General features: G+C 43.0%; 1 pseudogene; it reads right to left on the bottom strand.

The window, feature by feature from the left end:
* Positions 1–12313: 12313 nt before the first annotated feature.
* LOC123083850 (protein FAR1-RELATED SEQUENCE 5-like) lies at positions 12314–14859 on the bottom strand (annotated as a pseudogene).
* Between the last annotated feature and the right edge of the window lie 630 nt (positions 14860–15489).

The raw sequence follows: 15489 nt of genomic DNA on the forward strand, positions 1-15489 counted from the left end.
CCCTAACTTAGCGACGGAGGACTCCTACGGCGGCGGCGGAGAGGACGAAGACAGCGGCCGGCGTGAGGACGGCGTCGGTGAAGTCGCGGCAGCTAAGCGCTTCGTCACCAGCATCGTCGAGAGCTAGCGGTGGCGCTAGGGTTTTGTGCGAGAGTGGAAGAAAGGATAATGACTGTGGTGAGGCATGTATTTATAGGGATAGGGACGGCACAGTGTTATTACACAGGTGCCCCTAGGGATTCACATCTGAAGGACACGTGGCTTTCATGCAACACATCAGAGGTTGTTCCACGTTCCCACGCACGCCTGGATTGTCGGGTGGTCATTCCCACTTCTCCAGGTTTCAGGTGAAAGGATTTAGCATTGAAAACGGATTAATGTTTGTCTCTATGTCTTCTGCTGACAAGGACGCAGAGAAGACATTCGACAGTTTCAATAGAATGCATATGACTTGGACAGATAGAGGTTGAGATAGAGAGCATAGAGAGTTTAGGGTCCAATCACATTCACTTAGTTCAAAAAATTCAACAAGGAATACATAGCTATAAGTGAATGCTGTAGAGGACAGAACACAAATATGTATATATCAGAAGACAATCAAATCAGTATAGTGAAGATAATCATGAAGACAAGTTGAAATTAAAGACAATCCAAATGTGAAGACATAGCAGATGTAACGCCATGAGTAAAACACTTCAAACAGAAGAATTTGGTGGTGGCGTTACCCACCGTATAGGAAGTATTAGACCCAGACACGACACACAATTATCGTGGCGCTCTGAAGTCAAGTTCCACGTTAATGTATTCACACTCAGAATGTAAGTCTTCATTGATTGAAGATATACTTTACTTTGTGTGTTGCACATCTATGTCATCAACATGCTTAAGTGTTAGGATGTGTGCCTGATCACAGGACATTTGAGGATTACAAGATATTTAGCTCACACCGTAACTTGCAAAACCTCTTCTCATCCAAGGGCTTGGTGAAGATATCTGCCAATTGTTCTTCAGTGTTGACGTGTATGATATCAATATCTTCCTTCATTACATGATCTCTGAGAAAGTGATGACAAATTTCAATGTGCTTTGTCTTCGAGTGCTGAACTGGGTTGTTGGCAATCTTGATGGCGCTTTCATTGTCGCAGTAGAGTGGCACTTGCTTCAGATGAATGCCATAGTCTTTGAGTGTTTGCTTCATCCATAGAAGCTGGGCGCAGCAAGATCCAGCAGCAATGTATTCAGATTCAGCAGTGGAGAGAGATACACAGTTCTGCTTCTTTGAAGACCAACATACAAGTGATCGTCCCAGAAAATGACATGTGCCTGATGTAGACTTGCGATCCACCTTGTCACCAGCATAATCAGCATCCGAGAATCTAACTAGATCAAACTCTAAGCCCTTTGGATACCATAATCCTAGTGTTGGGGTGTGAGCCAGATATCTGAGAATTCGCTTCACAGCTAAGTGATGCGATTCCTTTGGTGCCGCTTGGAACCGGGCAGACATGCAAACACTAAGCATGATATCTGGCCTAGATGCACATAAATAAAGCAAAGGACCAATCATGGAGCGGTATACCTTTTGATCGAACTCTTTACCATTGTCGTCGGGACCCATATGATGTTTGGCTGGCATTGGCGTCGTGAAGCCTTTACAATCTTGCATCCCAAATTTCTTCAAGCAATCTTTGAGGTATTTCTCTTGAGATATAAAGATGCCATTGCGTTGCTGACGTATTTGAAGACCAAGGAAGAACTTCAGCTCTCCCATCATGGACATCTGATATTGCTCTTGCATCATGTATCCAAACTCGTCAGTGTATTTCTGATTGATGCAGCCGAAGATAATGTCATCCACATATATTTGGCACACAAACAGTTCACCATCATATGTCTTCGTGAAGAGAGTGGGGTCGAGGGAACCAGGTTTGAAGCCTTTGCTCTTCAGGAAGTCTTTGAGTGTGTCATACCAAGCCCGAGGGGCTTGTTTGAGGCCATACAGTGCCTTGTTGAGCTTGTACACCATGTCAGGATGTTTTGGATCTTCAAAGCCAGGTGGTTGTGCAACATACACTTCTTCTTCAATCTTGCCATTGAGAAAAGCGCTCTTCACATCCATTTGATGCAGAAGAATGTTATGATGATTTGCATAGGCCAGCAGTATGTGTATGGCTTCAAGCCTAGCCACAGGAGCAAATGTTTCATCAAAGTCAATCCCTTCAACTTGAGTGTATCCTTGAGCAACGAGACGAGCTTTGTTTCTGACAACTTGACCATGCTCATCTTGTTTGTTGCGATATATCCATTTAGTGCCTATTATATTGTGCTTACGAGGATCAGGACGCTTAACCAGTTCCCATACATTATTCAGCTCAAACTATTGAAGCTCTTCTTGCATAGCTTGAATCCATTCAAGTTCCATGAAGGCTTCATCAACTTTCTTGGGTTCAGATATTGAGACGAATGCGAAGTGCCCACAAATATTTGCTAGCTGTGTTGCCCTTGAACGAGTGAGTGGACCTGGTGCATTGATGCTATCAATTATTCTCTCAATTTGTACTTCATTTGCAACATGAGGATGTACATGACAAAGATTTTGCTCTTGCTGATCGTTTTCATCGTTAGAAGGATTGTCTTCAGGCTGAGCATTGTCTTCAGGTTGAGCATTGTCTTCAGGTTGATCGGGTGCGGGGATCATAAGTTCCTCTTTAGGCTGAGCTTCAGATGGTATGATTTCTCCAGTTCCCATAAGTTTGATTGATTCACTGGATGAAACTTCATCTAGCACATTTGGCAGGTGCTCTCTTTGCGAGCCGTTAGTCTCATCAAACCGCACATCCACAGTTTCAACCACTTTATAGTGAAAGAGGTTGAAGACTCTATAGAACCTTCATGTGCTTTTGGTGCAAATTTTGAAGTGTGATGTGGATCCTTGATCCAGCACCTGGCACCAAATACTCTGAAGTAACTGACATTTGGCTTCTTGCCAGTAAGGAGCTCATAGGATGTCTTGTTGAGAAGCTTGTGAAGATAAACACGATTGATGATATGGCATGCAGTATCAATGGCTTCAGGCCAGAATTTTCTTGGAGTCTTGTATTCTTCAAGCATTGTCCATGCCATCTCAATAAGTGTTCTGTTCTTGCGTTCGATGACGCCATTCTGTTGTGGCGTGTACAGAGCTGAGAATTCATGAGTGATGCCCAAAGTATCAAGATATGTATCTAGCCCGGTGTTCTTGAATTCAGTGCCGTTGTCACTTCTGATGTGCTTTATCTTGATGCCATAGTTGTTCATGGCTCGATTGGCGAAGCGTCTGAAGACATCCTGCACTTCAGTCTTGTAGAGGATTATATGCACCCAAGTATATCTTGAATAATCATCAACAATGACAAAGCCATAGAGACAAGCTGTAGTAGTAAGAGTTGAGTAATGAGTGGGACCGAAAAGGTCCATGTGGAGCAGTTCGAAGGGTTGAGTCGTTGTCATGATTTTCGTCGAGGGATGCTTGGCCCTCGTCATCTTTCCTGCTTCACAGGCACCGCATAAGTGATCCTTCTTGAACTTGACGCCCTCGATGCCTATGACATGCTTCTTTCTTGCAAGAGTGTGTAGGTTCCTCATGCCAGCATGCCCTAGCCTTCGATGCCAGAGCCAGCATTCTGAAGCTTTTGCTAAAAGACATATGGCAAGTTGTGGTCCTGCTGAGAAATCTACCATGTACAAATCATCTTTCCGATACCCTTCAAAAACTAGAGACTTGTCAGACTCCATTAGAACAAGGCAACGATATTTTCCAAACATCACAATCATGTTTAAATCGCAAAGCATTGAGACAGACATTAAGTTGAAACCAAGGGATTCAACAAGCATGACTTTATACATGTGTTGATCCCTTGAGATTGCAACTCTACCTAGACCCAATACCTTGCTTTTACTAGTGTCAGCAAATGTGATGTGACTTTTGTCAGATGGACGTAAGGTTGAGTCCATAAGAAGACTTCTCTTGCCAGTCATGTGATTAGTACACCCACTATCAATAATCCATTCTGAAGCAGCTAGTGTCGTACCCTACAATGCAGTTAGGGGGATAGGCTTCGCGAAGAGAATTGTGAAGCAAAAACATTTGATGAGCAAGTGGATTATGAAAGCTTAGATCAAGGTTAGGACTGATAGGGCAAGTAGCAAGCGACTCAAGAACAAAATACATAATAAGACCATTTGGGCATTTGATCTTGCGCCCTGCAAGATGTTTAAGGTCACCAGCAATAGCTTCAGACGATTTTGGTTTTCGGCTGGAGACCTTTCCCTGCAAAAAGAGAGTTAAGCTTTCTTAGCCACCCACATCTTCAAGGGTGGCTTCGAAGCAATGAGTCTAAGTGCAGCATCTGAGAACTTTGGCTTTGGAGCCCTAGCAAAAAGTCTTGCAGGTGGACAATAGTACTCATAAGAATAAGCAGAGTAGTTCTTGGTCTTATGAACATGGCGGTTTGATGGAACGCGCTCATATTCATAGGCCTGAGTGAGCTTTCCCTGCAAAACATTTGTGTTAGTGCGACTCAGGTGAGTCCTCTGTCTGTATGAAGCCTTTGGACCGTATGAAGCCTGTGGTTTGGGGTTTGTCTTCTTCATGTGTGGTGTCATGACAACATTCACAGGAAGATTCTCCAAACATCTCTTCGGCACCCAGACTTTCTTCATAGGCGGCCCATTCTTGCAGTTAGTACCAATGTACCTGGCAAACACTTCACCATTCTGATTCTTAAACAGTTTATAGTTTGCATCAAAGGATTCATCAATAACAATGGGATTAGCACAAGTGAAGCCAGATAGGGTGGATGGATCCGCTGAAGGTTCCTTTGCAGCAACCCATGTGGTTTTGGGGTACTGCTCAGGTTTCCAGTAAGAGCCATCAGCATTCATTTTCCTTTCAAACCCAACACCCTCTTTCCTAGGGTTTCGGTTCAGGATGTGCCTTTTGAGAACATCACATAATGTCTGATGCCCTTTGAGACTTTTGAACATCCCTGTTTCAAGCAGTGTCTTCAACCTAGCATTCTCATCAGCAATAGCAGTGGCATCCTCAGCAGAGGGTTTAGTTCCCACATCAGCAGTTGAAAATATTGCAACAGTAGCAACAGTAGAACATTCAGCAACAGAAGTAGCGTTATCACGCTCAAGGCATTTAAGACATGGTGGTTCAAATCCTTCCTGAGCGGAACTGATCTGTTTGGCGCGAAGTGACTCGTTTTCCTTTTGAAGGTCTTCATGAGCCGCTCTCAATTTCTCAAGATCTTGCTTCCTTTGAAGATAATTATAGGAAAGCTTTTCATGAGTTGTTGGGAGCGTTTCATGACGACTTTCAAGTTCCTCATACTTAACATGAAGATTTTTTATGTCTTCAATTAAGGACTGAGATCGAGTTATTTCAGCGTCGAACAGGTCATCGCTTTTGTCTAATAGTTTTTGAATATGTTCCATAGCTTTTTGTTGTACAATTGCAATTTTAGCAAGTGTTTTGTAGCTAGGTTTGGAACCACAATCAGAGTCATCTTCACTTGATGTTTGATAATGAGTGACGCGTGAGTTTACCTTGGCACCACATGCCATGAAGCAGTAGGTGGGAGTGGAGTTGTCCTTGTCATTAGCATCGGTATTGGTGACGGAGTCATTGTCTTCAGTGTTGAAGATGGACTTGGCAACGTAGGCTGTAGCCAGACTTGCCACGCCAGAATCGGACTCCTCCCCAGACTCCACCTCCGCCTCCTCAGAAGCGGACTCCTCCTCTGAATCCATTTCCTTGCCAACAAAAGCACGAGCCTTGCCAGATGAGTTCTTCTTGTGTGATGAAGACTTTGAAGAAGACTTGGAAGAAGACTTTGAGTATTTCTTCTTCTTCTTGTCGTCAGAATCATACTCCTTCTTTTTCTTCTTGTTCTCATTGTCCCACTGCGGACACTCAGAGATGTAGTGGCCAGGTTTCTTGTACTTGTGGCATGTTCTCTTCTTGTAGTCATGAGCAGAAGCTTCATCATTCCTTGAGCTTGATCGTGAGGACTTTCTGAAGCCTTTCTTCTTGGTGAACTTTTGGAACTTCTTCACAAGCATAGCAAGCTCCTTTCCAATGTCTTCAGGATCATAAGAACTGCTATCAGATTCTTCTTCAGATGAGGAGACAGTTTTTGCCTTCAAGGCACGAGTTCGCCCATAGTTGGGACCGTAGATGTCTCTTTTCTCAGAAAGCTGAAACTCATGTGTGTTGAGCCTCTCAAGTATGTCAGACGGATCGAGTGTCTTGAAGTCAGGACGTTCTTGAATCATCAGGGCTAGGGTGTCAAACGAGCTGTCAAGTGATCTCAGGAGTGTCTTGACGACTTCATGCTTGGTGATCTCAGTAGCGCCGAGGGCTTGAAGCTCATTGGTGATGTCAGTGAGTCGATCAAACATGAGCTGGACATTCTCATTGTCATTTCTCTTGAAGCGGTTGAAGAGGTTGCGAAGGACATTGATTCTTTGATCTCTCTGGGTTGAGACGCCTTCGTTGACCTTGCAGAGACAGTCCCAGACTAGCTTAGATGTTTCCAAAGCACTCACACGGCCATACTGTCCTTTGGTCAGATGACCACAGATGATGTTCTTGGCAGTGGAGTCTAGTTGAACGAACTTCTTGACATCAGCAGCGATGACACCTTCACCAGCCTTGGCAGTGGAGTCTAGTCGACATCAATGGCTTCAAGATGCATGCACATCTTATTCTTACAGTAGGGATATTCAGTTCCATCGAAGACTGGGCACGCAGCGGAGACTTTGATTATCCCTGCACTCGACATAGCTAAAACTGCAGGTGGTTAAACCGAATCACACAGAACAAGGGAGTACCTTGCTCTGATACCAATTGAAAGTGCTAGTGATCGACTAGAGGGGGGGTGAACAGGCGATTTTTATGAAAGTCTTCAAAACATGGAAGTTTCGAAGACAAACGATAGAAATAAACCTATTACCATGCAGCAAAAGGTAGACTACACTAAGCAAGCCATAGTCAAATATTCAATGAAGTGAAAGCACAATGACTAATAGCAGCTAGGAAGTTTAGATCAGATAGGAAGATAGTGTGAAGCCAATCAGAACAAGCAGTCACTCAGTAAAGACAAAAGATAATGCAATCATACAATGACTTCACCAGGGCCAACCGTATGTAAAGGAGAGGGAAGGATGAAACCAGTGACTCGTTGAAGACAATGATTTGTTGGACCAGTTCCAGTTGCTGTGACAATTGTACGTCTAGTTAGGGAGGCCGAGATTCAACTCAGAAGACTGCGTCTTCACCTTATTCCCCTTGAGCTAAGGACACCCAGTCCTCACCCAATCACTCTGGCAAGTCTTCAAGGTAGACTCCCAAACCTTCACAGACTTTGTTCACCGGCGATTCACAATGACTCTTGGATGCTCAGAACGCGACGCCTAACCGGCTGGAGGGTTCACAGTCCTCAAGTGTAATAAGTCTCCAGATCACAGAGACAGGAAGACTTCAGTGATGCCTAACACTCTTTGGCTCTGGGTGGTTAGGGCTTTATCCTCGCAAGGAATTCTCTCTCAAAGGCTTCGAGGTGGGTTGCTCTCAAACGACAAAAGCCGTACACTAACTCTGAGCATCCAACCATTTATGGTTGTAGGGGGTGGGCTATTTATAGCCACTAGGCAACCCGACCTGATTTGTCCGAAATGACCCTTGGTCACTAAGGAACTGACACGTGTTCCAACGGTCAGATTTCAAACACACACATCAACTTTACTTGGGCTACAAGCAAAGCTGACTTATCCAACTCTGGATAAGATTTGCTCTCATTGTCTTCACTCGAAGACATAGGATTTTGGTTAAGCATCACTTTAGTCATTCTGACTGGTTCTCTTGGACCCCAATTAACAGTACGGTGGTTCCTATGACTCAACAAAGAAAAACACAGAACGACGAAACTGCTAAGTCTTCACACTCCATAGTCTTCACGCGAGGGACTTCTACCTGTGTTATCCTGCAATTCTCCCAAACACATTAGTCCCTCAACCAGGTTTGTCGTCAATACTCCAAAACCAACTAGGGGTGGCACTAGATGCACTTACACTTTCACTTGGTCTTGTGCTAACCCCTGGCACTGGGAATATGATACCGATAGAGTACCTTCCTAGCTTGATGGATATCGATAAGTTGAATGAGTTTGCTTGGGATGAGCATGTATTGGGTGTTGCTATGAGAGAGGTGAAGAAGTACCAAAAAAGAGGAAGTCTGGACTAGGTGGGTTCTGGATTGGAGGGTGTCTACAAATGTTTGCGGTTTGCCCATTTTTACTTTTTACACTTTATTTTTTGTTGTGAAACTTCATTTTTATCTTCTTCTTTTTTTGATGTGTTCCCCATATCTGACTTTTGCATTTAGGCCATGTACAATAGTATTTTTCAGCTCCTTTCTTTCTTGATGCTTCAAAATCATCAATAATGCAAGTAATATACATGGACTTCTTGGACATTCCTAGGACTCTGGCTGGTGTGCACACATTCAATCGGACTCTTCCTAGGGCGTGCTTTGTCAGCACTAATGACTTCAAAATCGTTGCAGAACTTGATAGAAACAAGCTTTCCCTCCACAAGGTTGAATTTGGAAAACGCAATGTAAGATGACATCCATCTTTTCTTGGTTACACATGTTTCAATCCTTTCTTTGTTTACGCCCTGTTATTTCCATGATTCAATCTTTTCTTGGTTGTTTGCAGCTTCACCTTTTGTCAAACAACCCATATGCAACAGAGAGATCCCACATCAATGTTGATTGTCAGAAGCAACCGCATGGGCCAGCAGCTCCTCCCCCCGATGCAACAAGAGCACACAACACGGATGATAATGACTTAGGCGGCGATGTATGCGGCTCACTAGATGAGTGGCTGCACCCACTGCCATCAAGTGCAGACTTGGAGGTGCATATTTCCCACTCATCATCACTTCTTTTCTGTCTATTTCTTTTTCTTCTTGTTTCCAGGACCTCATTGTGTTTTATGCTTTGGAGCAGATCCCGGAGCATATGCAACAAATATATGAGAAGCACAAGAATCTGCATGAAGTGGAGTTGAAGAGCACTCTGAATTCTATTGGGAAGGTTTTTCAGTCATTGTTCTGTAAGAGGGTGGGGGATCTTTTGGTTGAAGTTCATTCGAGCAATTCAAGGATGAAGGAGGATAAGGGCAGAGGAGATGTAACATTCGTTGCAGGTGGAAGCAACGCAGCATCCGCGCCTAATACCAGCGCCTCAGCTCAACAACCTGAAGTGGAAAGGCAAGTGTCAGCTTGCCCCAGGACTCCTAGCTTCGAAGGTGCTGGTGATACCGTGTTGAAACAAGGGCAGAGTTGCGCTCAAGTTGGCAAGGGGCCTTTAGACTTGGCAAAGGAGGTTGAACAGGAGGTTGCACAGCAGGATGTTTCAATAGAGGTCGATGCAGAAGCAAGTCCACGTGTCAACCATGGCAAGGATGCTGAGGGCGTTGCTGCCAATGATGGCACAGTTATCCTATCACAGGGCACACTGAAAGCAATGGAAGCCGCTGTAATGGAATGGGATGATGGCCCATTGTGTGACCTTTTTCCAGTTGGGAGCGAAGACTACGAGTGGTTTCACCAGGAAGTGCCACCTAAATCTTCAAAGATCCCATATGCAGTTGGCACTCCCTCTGCTGCGATGCACTCGGATTCAGCGAGGCCTACATTTGAAAAAACGCCAGAGGCAGCTAGGGCTAATGTGAATAAGATTGCACATCCAGTTGCAACAGACATCTCTTCTTCTCCTTTTGACAGCGATCCAAAAGTTTCCACCTCAAATGAGATCAACAAGCCTATCTTTGATGCATCTCTTGTTGTCACCGCAGTAACTGTTGGGTCTTTAGGTGTGTTTTACATGCTATTTCTTCCTTTTTTCTTGTTTCTTTGGTTTGAAGCTTCATATCTAACCTTTATTTTTCTTTTTTGTTATGTGTCTTGATGCAAGGTAATTCAACTATCTCTGGATTTGGAACACCAAATGTTGATTCCGGGCCAAGTTGTGCTTCGAAGAAGGCTGTCAAGAAGAAGAAAAGGGCTGGCCAGTCACCCGATGGGGTTCTGAAGATGAAGAAGATTAAGATTGATGCAACCGGGGACACTTTGCATCAGCAGTATGTTATGAACAGATACAAGTTAAGGAAACCAAAGGAAGGCGAATCTCTGTGAGTGTTTTGGCTTTTCTTTCATAACATGCTCATGAAGATTTCATAGTTGTTTATGTTTCTGATTCAAACTATATTTTTTGGTTTGATGTGAAAACTTCTCTCTCCATCATATACTGTAGCTAATGCATCACTTTTTTATGTATTGAATATGCAGCCCTGCTTTCATTGAAATAGATGGCGTCCACACCTCCCTTCAGAATTTCCATGCCTCGCTAAAGCCACGAGCCGAGATTGACAATGAGGTCATGACTCTCTACCTCAAAACTTTCAACATGGAGCAAAGTTGCAGCAGGAAGAAGCCGAAGAAGTTTGCATTCTCATTTTTATGAGTGTTAGTGGACACATTCCATAGCATCTTTTTCAATTTTCATATATCATTTCTTTTTGCATCATCATTTTTACTTTCTTTTTCCGTTGTTGTTTCTGGGTTTTTAGGGTCAATTGGCTGCTGAGCTCGAAGTTTTTGATCCTAAACTGTGTGAAAGGGAGTTTAGGATGGCCTGTGAGAGCAGCAACATATCAAGTTGCGATCTAGTATGATATTTCTTTTCTCTGTTTAGTTTACATGTTGTTATTTCATTTCTTTTTGTCGCAGCTTTTTTGTAACCTCATAGTTGTTCCATTTGCAGCTTTTCTTTACAGTTGTCCGGAAGAGGCACTGGGCTGTAGTTGTTGCAGACTTGGCAATGAAGCAATTCAACGTTTTCGACCCAATAAAGAACAACAAAGACGTGCAACTGCTGCACAAGGCAACCAACAATATGGTAAGGAATTATATGCTCATGTTTTTTTATCAACAATGTCCCCCTCCCCCTGGAATACTTATGGATCATTTTTTGTGTGTCATGTGATCATTTTAAATCAGATCACGAACCTAAAGAGAGTGGCAAGGAGTGAACCAGCATTCAAACATGATCTCGATTTGTTTGAAGAGTTTAATCCAGTTTATCCACAGCAAGGAACTTAGTAAGGAAACATTTTCTTCATTTTTGTATCTCAAAGTTTCGATTTATGTTGCACAAACAGTAGGATACTCAAACATTGTTTTCATTGTGCTTTTTTGTCGCTCCAGCTATGATTACAGATTTTTTGCTATTCTATACTTGGAGAACTTCGATGCTGTGGTCATGGCATCATTTGATCAGGTGAGCCGCTATGCGAATGAAAAATGCACCTCCACCCTGTTAGTTGGATTTTTTTGTCGGTGTCATCATTTTGACCCTCTTTTGTTCCGTTTTTTGTACCAGGAATACATTCCAAAGTTGCGGATGAGGATTGCTTCAGATCTGTTGAGGCACCCTGACAACAAGTTGGACCCTGCGGAGCAGCTGAAGAAGATGCTGCATCAAAAGGGTGGTCGTTCTTGAGACGCAAGATTAGCAAGGTGGTCTTGGGAGAGCTAGAGTGGCGTGCTCGTAGTGGCCAGTAGTTTCTTTTTTTCTTAAGTCCTTAGTGATATTTTTAGCGAAACACTTGTCGAAATGTTTTTGGAGCAAGAGTGCCACTGTAACTCGATGTGTTTCAGATCTACAAGGAGAGATGATGTTTTCATACATGCAAAGATATTTTTTAACCGCAACACCCGCCCCCATGATTGTTCTCTATTTTTTATAAAGCAACCAACATCAAAGAGATGATGTTTTCATGTTTCATTTTTCCCACTTCATCTTTTTGAACAGTGAAATGCAGCAACCAGTATCATGACTGGATGTTTTTCATCCTTCATGTTTTTCACACTTCCTTCTTTCCCACTGATGAAACACACACTAGAAGTGAAAACGGAATCGGAATGCATAGCAAGTGCGATCAGCACGAAAACTAATCGTGAATCGAAGTAACTTTTATTTGAATGTTGCTTTCATTTTCAAATACAAAAATTACTCTCCTATTAAATTGCAACTGGATGTGTCAACACCAATACATACAAGACACCCAATAATGCTTCAGATTTTTCTTAGCACCTAACATATTTTTGTTTGCATTACGTTGCTCAATACAACATTTGGGTACAGAATCTCAAAACATGTGTCTTTTTTCCCAATCTCAAAACATGTGTATTTTCTACATCACAGCCTAAGTTCTGTTGCTTTAGCCATATCTTCATCTCTCGACATTGCAGCTTTTAGGTAGGAGTACTCCTGAACATGATGGCCATCTTCGTTGCAATATCTACATTTCTTGATAGACATTGCTGCTTTCAAGTACTTGCATTCTTGTATGGCATGACCATCTTCATCGCAATACTTGCAAAGCATTTTCTTCTCTGGTCCAGGCTTTGCCCTTGGTTTGGCTTCCTTCTTCTTTTCCTCTTTCTTCTCCTCTTGTCTAGCCTTCTTCTTGTGTGCATCCTCTTGTTGCTCAAGCAGAGTCTTCCTCCTCCTCTCCTTTTCAGTTGGTCGACTTTTTTTCGAAACACGCGCTGGGTTTTGAAGCATGGCACCCAGTTGTGCAGCAGGCGGATCAGCCGTTTGTTCATGTCGTGGAGCCGGGTTGGTGGCTTGACCTTGTTGCTTTGTTGGATTGGCTTTTTGTCGCTGCCGACTTGGCACCTTTTGAGTTTCTGCTGGTTGCTGTTGCATTTGCTGTTGATGTTCTTCCTGCTGCTCTGGTAGTTCCCCTCTTTTTGCTGCAGCTATAACACACTCAAGCTGATTTGCTGCATCATTTAGCAGGTTGTATGCAAAGTCATTGCTGCAAGCTTATGAGGCCAACCAAGTAAGTTTCCTGCAGAGTGAGTTGTACTTGAGGGTATTGTTCGATGGGAGTCCAAAATCCAGAAGCTGGCTGCCTGTTGGTGTTGTTGCTTTTTCAGACCACCTCTCTAGCAAATAGCGTTGTGGGATAGTCTGCACATTTAGATGAGTCATCACTCTAATGTTGTGTGCACATATAATTCCATTCATCTCAAAACAGCTGTAACTGCACTCAAACTTCTCATCTGACATCTCAGCATTTACTTTAAATATTTTTGGGTCCTCATAGTAATTTGAGAAAAGTTCAAAGTTCATGCTTCCACTGTGAATTGCAGGGACCTGGTTGATTACATATCCCGTCGATGCAATCACTTCTGATTGAAACTTGCCAAAAACTGCCCGAGTGCAGAAGTTCACTGCCTGACGCTCAATGTTGTATTTCGAGTAAAGAGGTGTTGTTGTTGCTTCAGCAATGAAAGCCTGGTTGTCCTCACGATCTAGCATCGTCTCCTGGAGCACCTCATACTGCTGCACAAATTTCCAAACCGACTCTTGAGGATTGATGAATGTCTTGAAGTAAGAGTTGAGGCCCTCCGACCTCCCTGTAGTGCTTGTGAAGGGGAAGAAGCATTTCCGGAAGTATGCTGGAGCCCAGGTATGCCGAGTCCGCCACATGTTGCAAAGGTGTCTATTATCTTCCAATTGAAAGCAATGTATCATGTGCTACCAGTTCTCCTCAAACTCATCAACCGTGTCCGGATCGTTGATGCATGTGTAGAAAGCTTGCTCAAAAACTTCATCCCTGCTGAGTATTCTACCCAACTTCTCCCTCGCTTTCCGCTGGACATGCCATTTGCAACATCTATGCACTGTATTTGGTAAGGCTTCAGAAATGGCTGTTTCCATTGCCTTGTCCTGGTCTGTCATGATGTTCAATGGGTGTTCATTGTTCATCGCAATCAAAAGGTGCTGGAACACCCACTTGAAATTTTCAATCTGTTCATTCGGAAGCAAAGCACACCCCAGCAAAATTGTCTACAAATGGTTGTTGACGCCGACAATCGAAGCAAACAACATGTTATACCTATTTGTGCAAAAGGTGGTGTCAAAGAAGATGCAATCTTTGTACTTAGGGTACAATGCCCTTGTCCTCCCATCAACCCAAAACAGCCCCGTGACAGAGTTTGTTTCCTCATCAACTGTTTTGGCAAAGTAGAATTCAGGATTCTCATCTTGCTGCCTCTCAAAGTATGCAACTGTCATGTCCATGTCCCGGAGATTTATGGTTTGCCGCAGCTTGGACCGAACATTTGTAACATCCCTCTTGACATATGGCAGTATCCTCCGGTCCCCACCACGAACCCTCCCAAGCATTCCCATGCATGATGATGTGGAGAAGTTAATATCATGCATTGTCAATATGAGATCCAAATCTTCTTGCGGAATGTTGTGGTGTGAGCGGTAGAACCATACACGCTCTGGATGTGGCATCAGAGGGTGTGTATGCTCTGCAATAGAATATGAAACAACCCATTATCACCCCTCAGCCCAACTATTAAGTGTGCTTTGCAATCATGACGCACCAATCTATTTTTCTGACGCTTGTTTGCGACATCCATTTCAAACCAAGACTCTTTGCTAGATGAGTGTTGTTCCGTTGAGATTGCTTCCGAAGCACTGCTAGTATCGGCCTTATTCTCTGGCTTTCCGGCATGGACACACCGGAACACCCTCTTGATTAGTATCGCAGGCCCCTTCTTTTGGCTGTTCTTTGAAGCAGATATGTGTATGCCAAAGCCCATTTTGAATGCATAGTCGTTGTAGAACTGCTTAGCATCATCAACAGAGTCAAATTGCATCCCAACATAGGGTGCAAGTGGTTGAGATGAAATCTCATCATCTTCATCATCTTCATTCATTGCAGCTGCTGCAGTTGTTCCAAAGTTTGCATCAAATTGATGTTCAGTGAAGCTCTCCTCACCTCCTGTACCACTGTGGGTAGCCTATCAACAGCAAAACAAAAGTTTTATTTAGCTAGTCTGTAAGCACAAGTGATGCTTCATGACCCGAAATACATTTTCTTGGAATGCAATTTTATAGTTTCAACAATTTTTTGAAGCATGTAAATGCATCAAGCAACAAAAGAGTTCAGCATCATAATTTCATTTTTTCAGGGATGTAAGTATGCTTCATTTGACTCAGTAAATTTAAGTTCAGTTTCACAATCATTTTCTTTTCAGCACTTAATTAGTTCCATAAGCTACATTTTTTTGTTTCAACTTCTTATTTTTTGAGGGTGCTACATGTTTAACTGCATTTCTTTCAACATAATGTTATTTTTCATGCTGCACTCTCTGAAACTGTGTTTTCAAATCAACATACAATACTCTGTTTTTCAGTAAAAATTCAGCAACTGTACATTTCACCCCCCTACCAATGTATCATGGTGTTTTTATCGAAGCTCAATGTTCAGATTTACCCATGCTCATTTTTGCAACACTTAACATTTGCTACAACTAAATTATGAAAATTATTAGGGTTTTCACAGA

The sequence above is a fragment of the Triticum aestivum genome, chromosome 4A, assembly GCF_018294505.1.
Source record: "Triticum aestivum cultivar Chinese Spring chromosome 4A, IWGSC CS RefSeq v2.1, whole genome shotgun sequence".
NCBI classification, from domain to species: Eukaryota; Viridiplantae; Streptophyta; class Magnoliopsida; order Poales; family Poaceae; genus Triticum; species Triticum aestivum.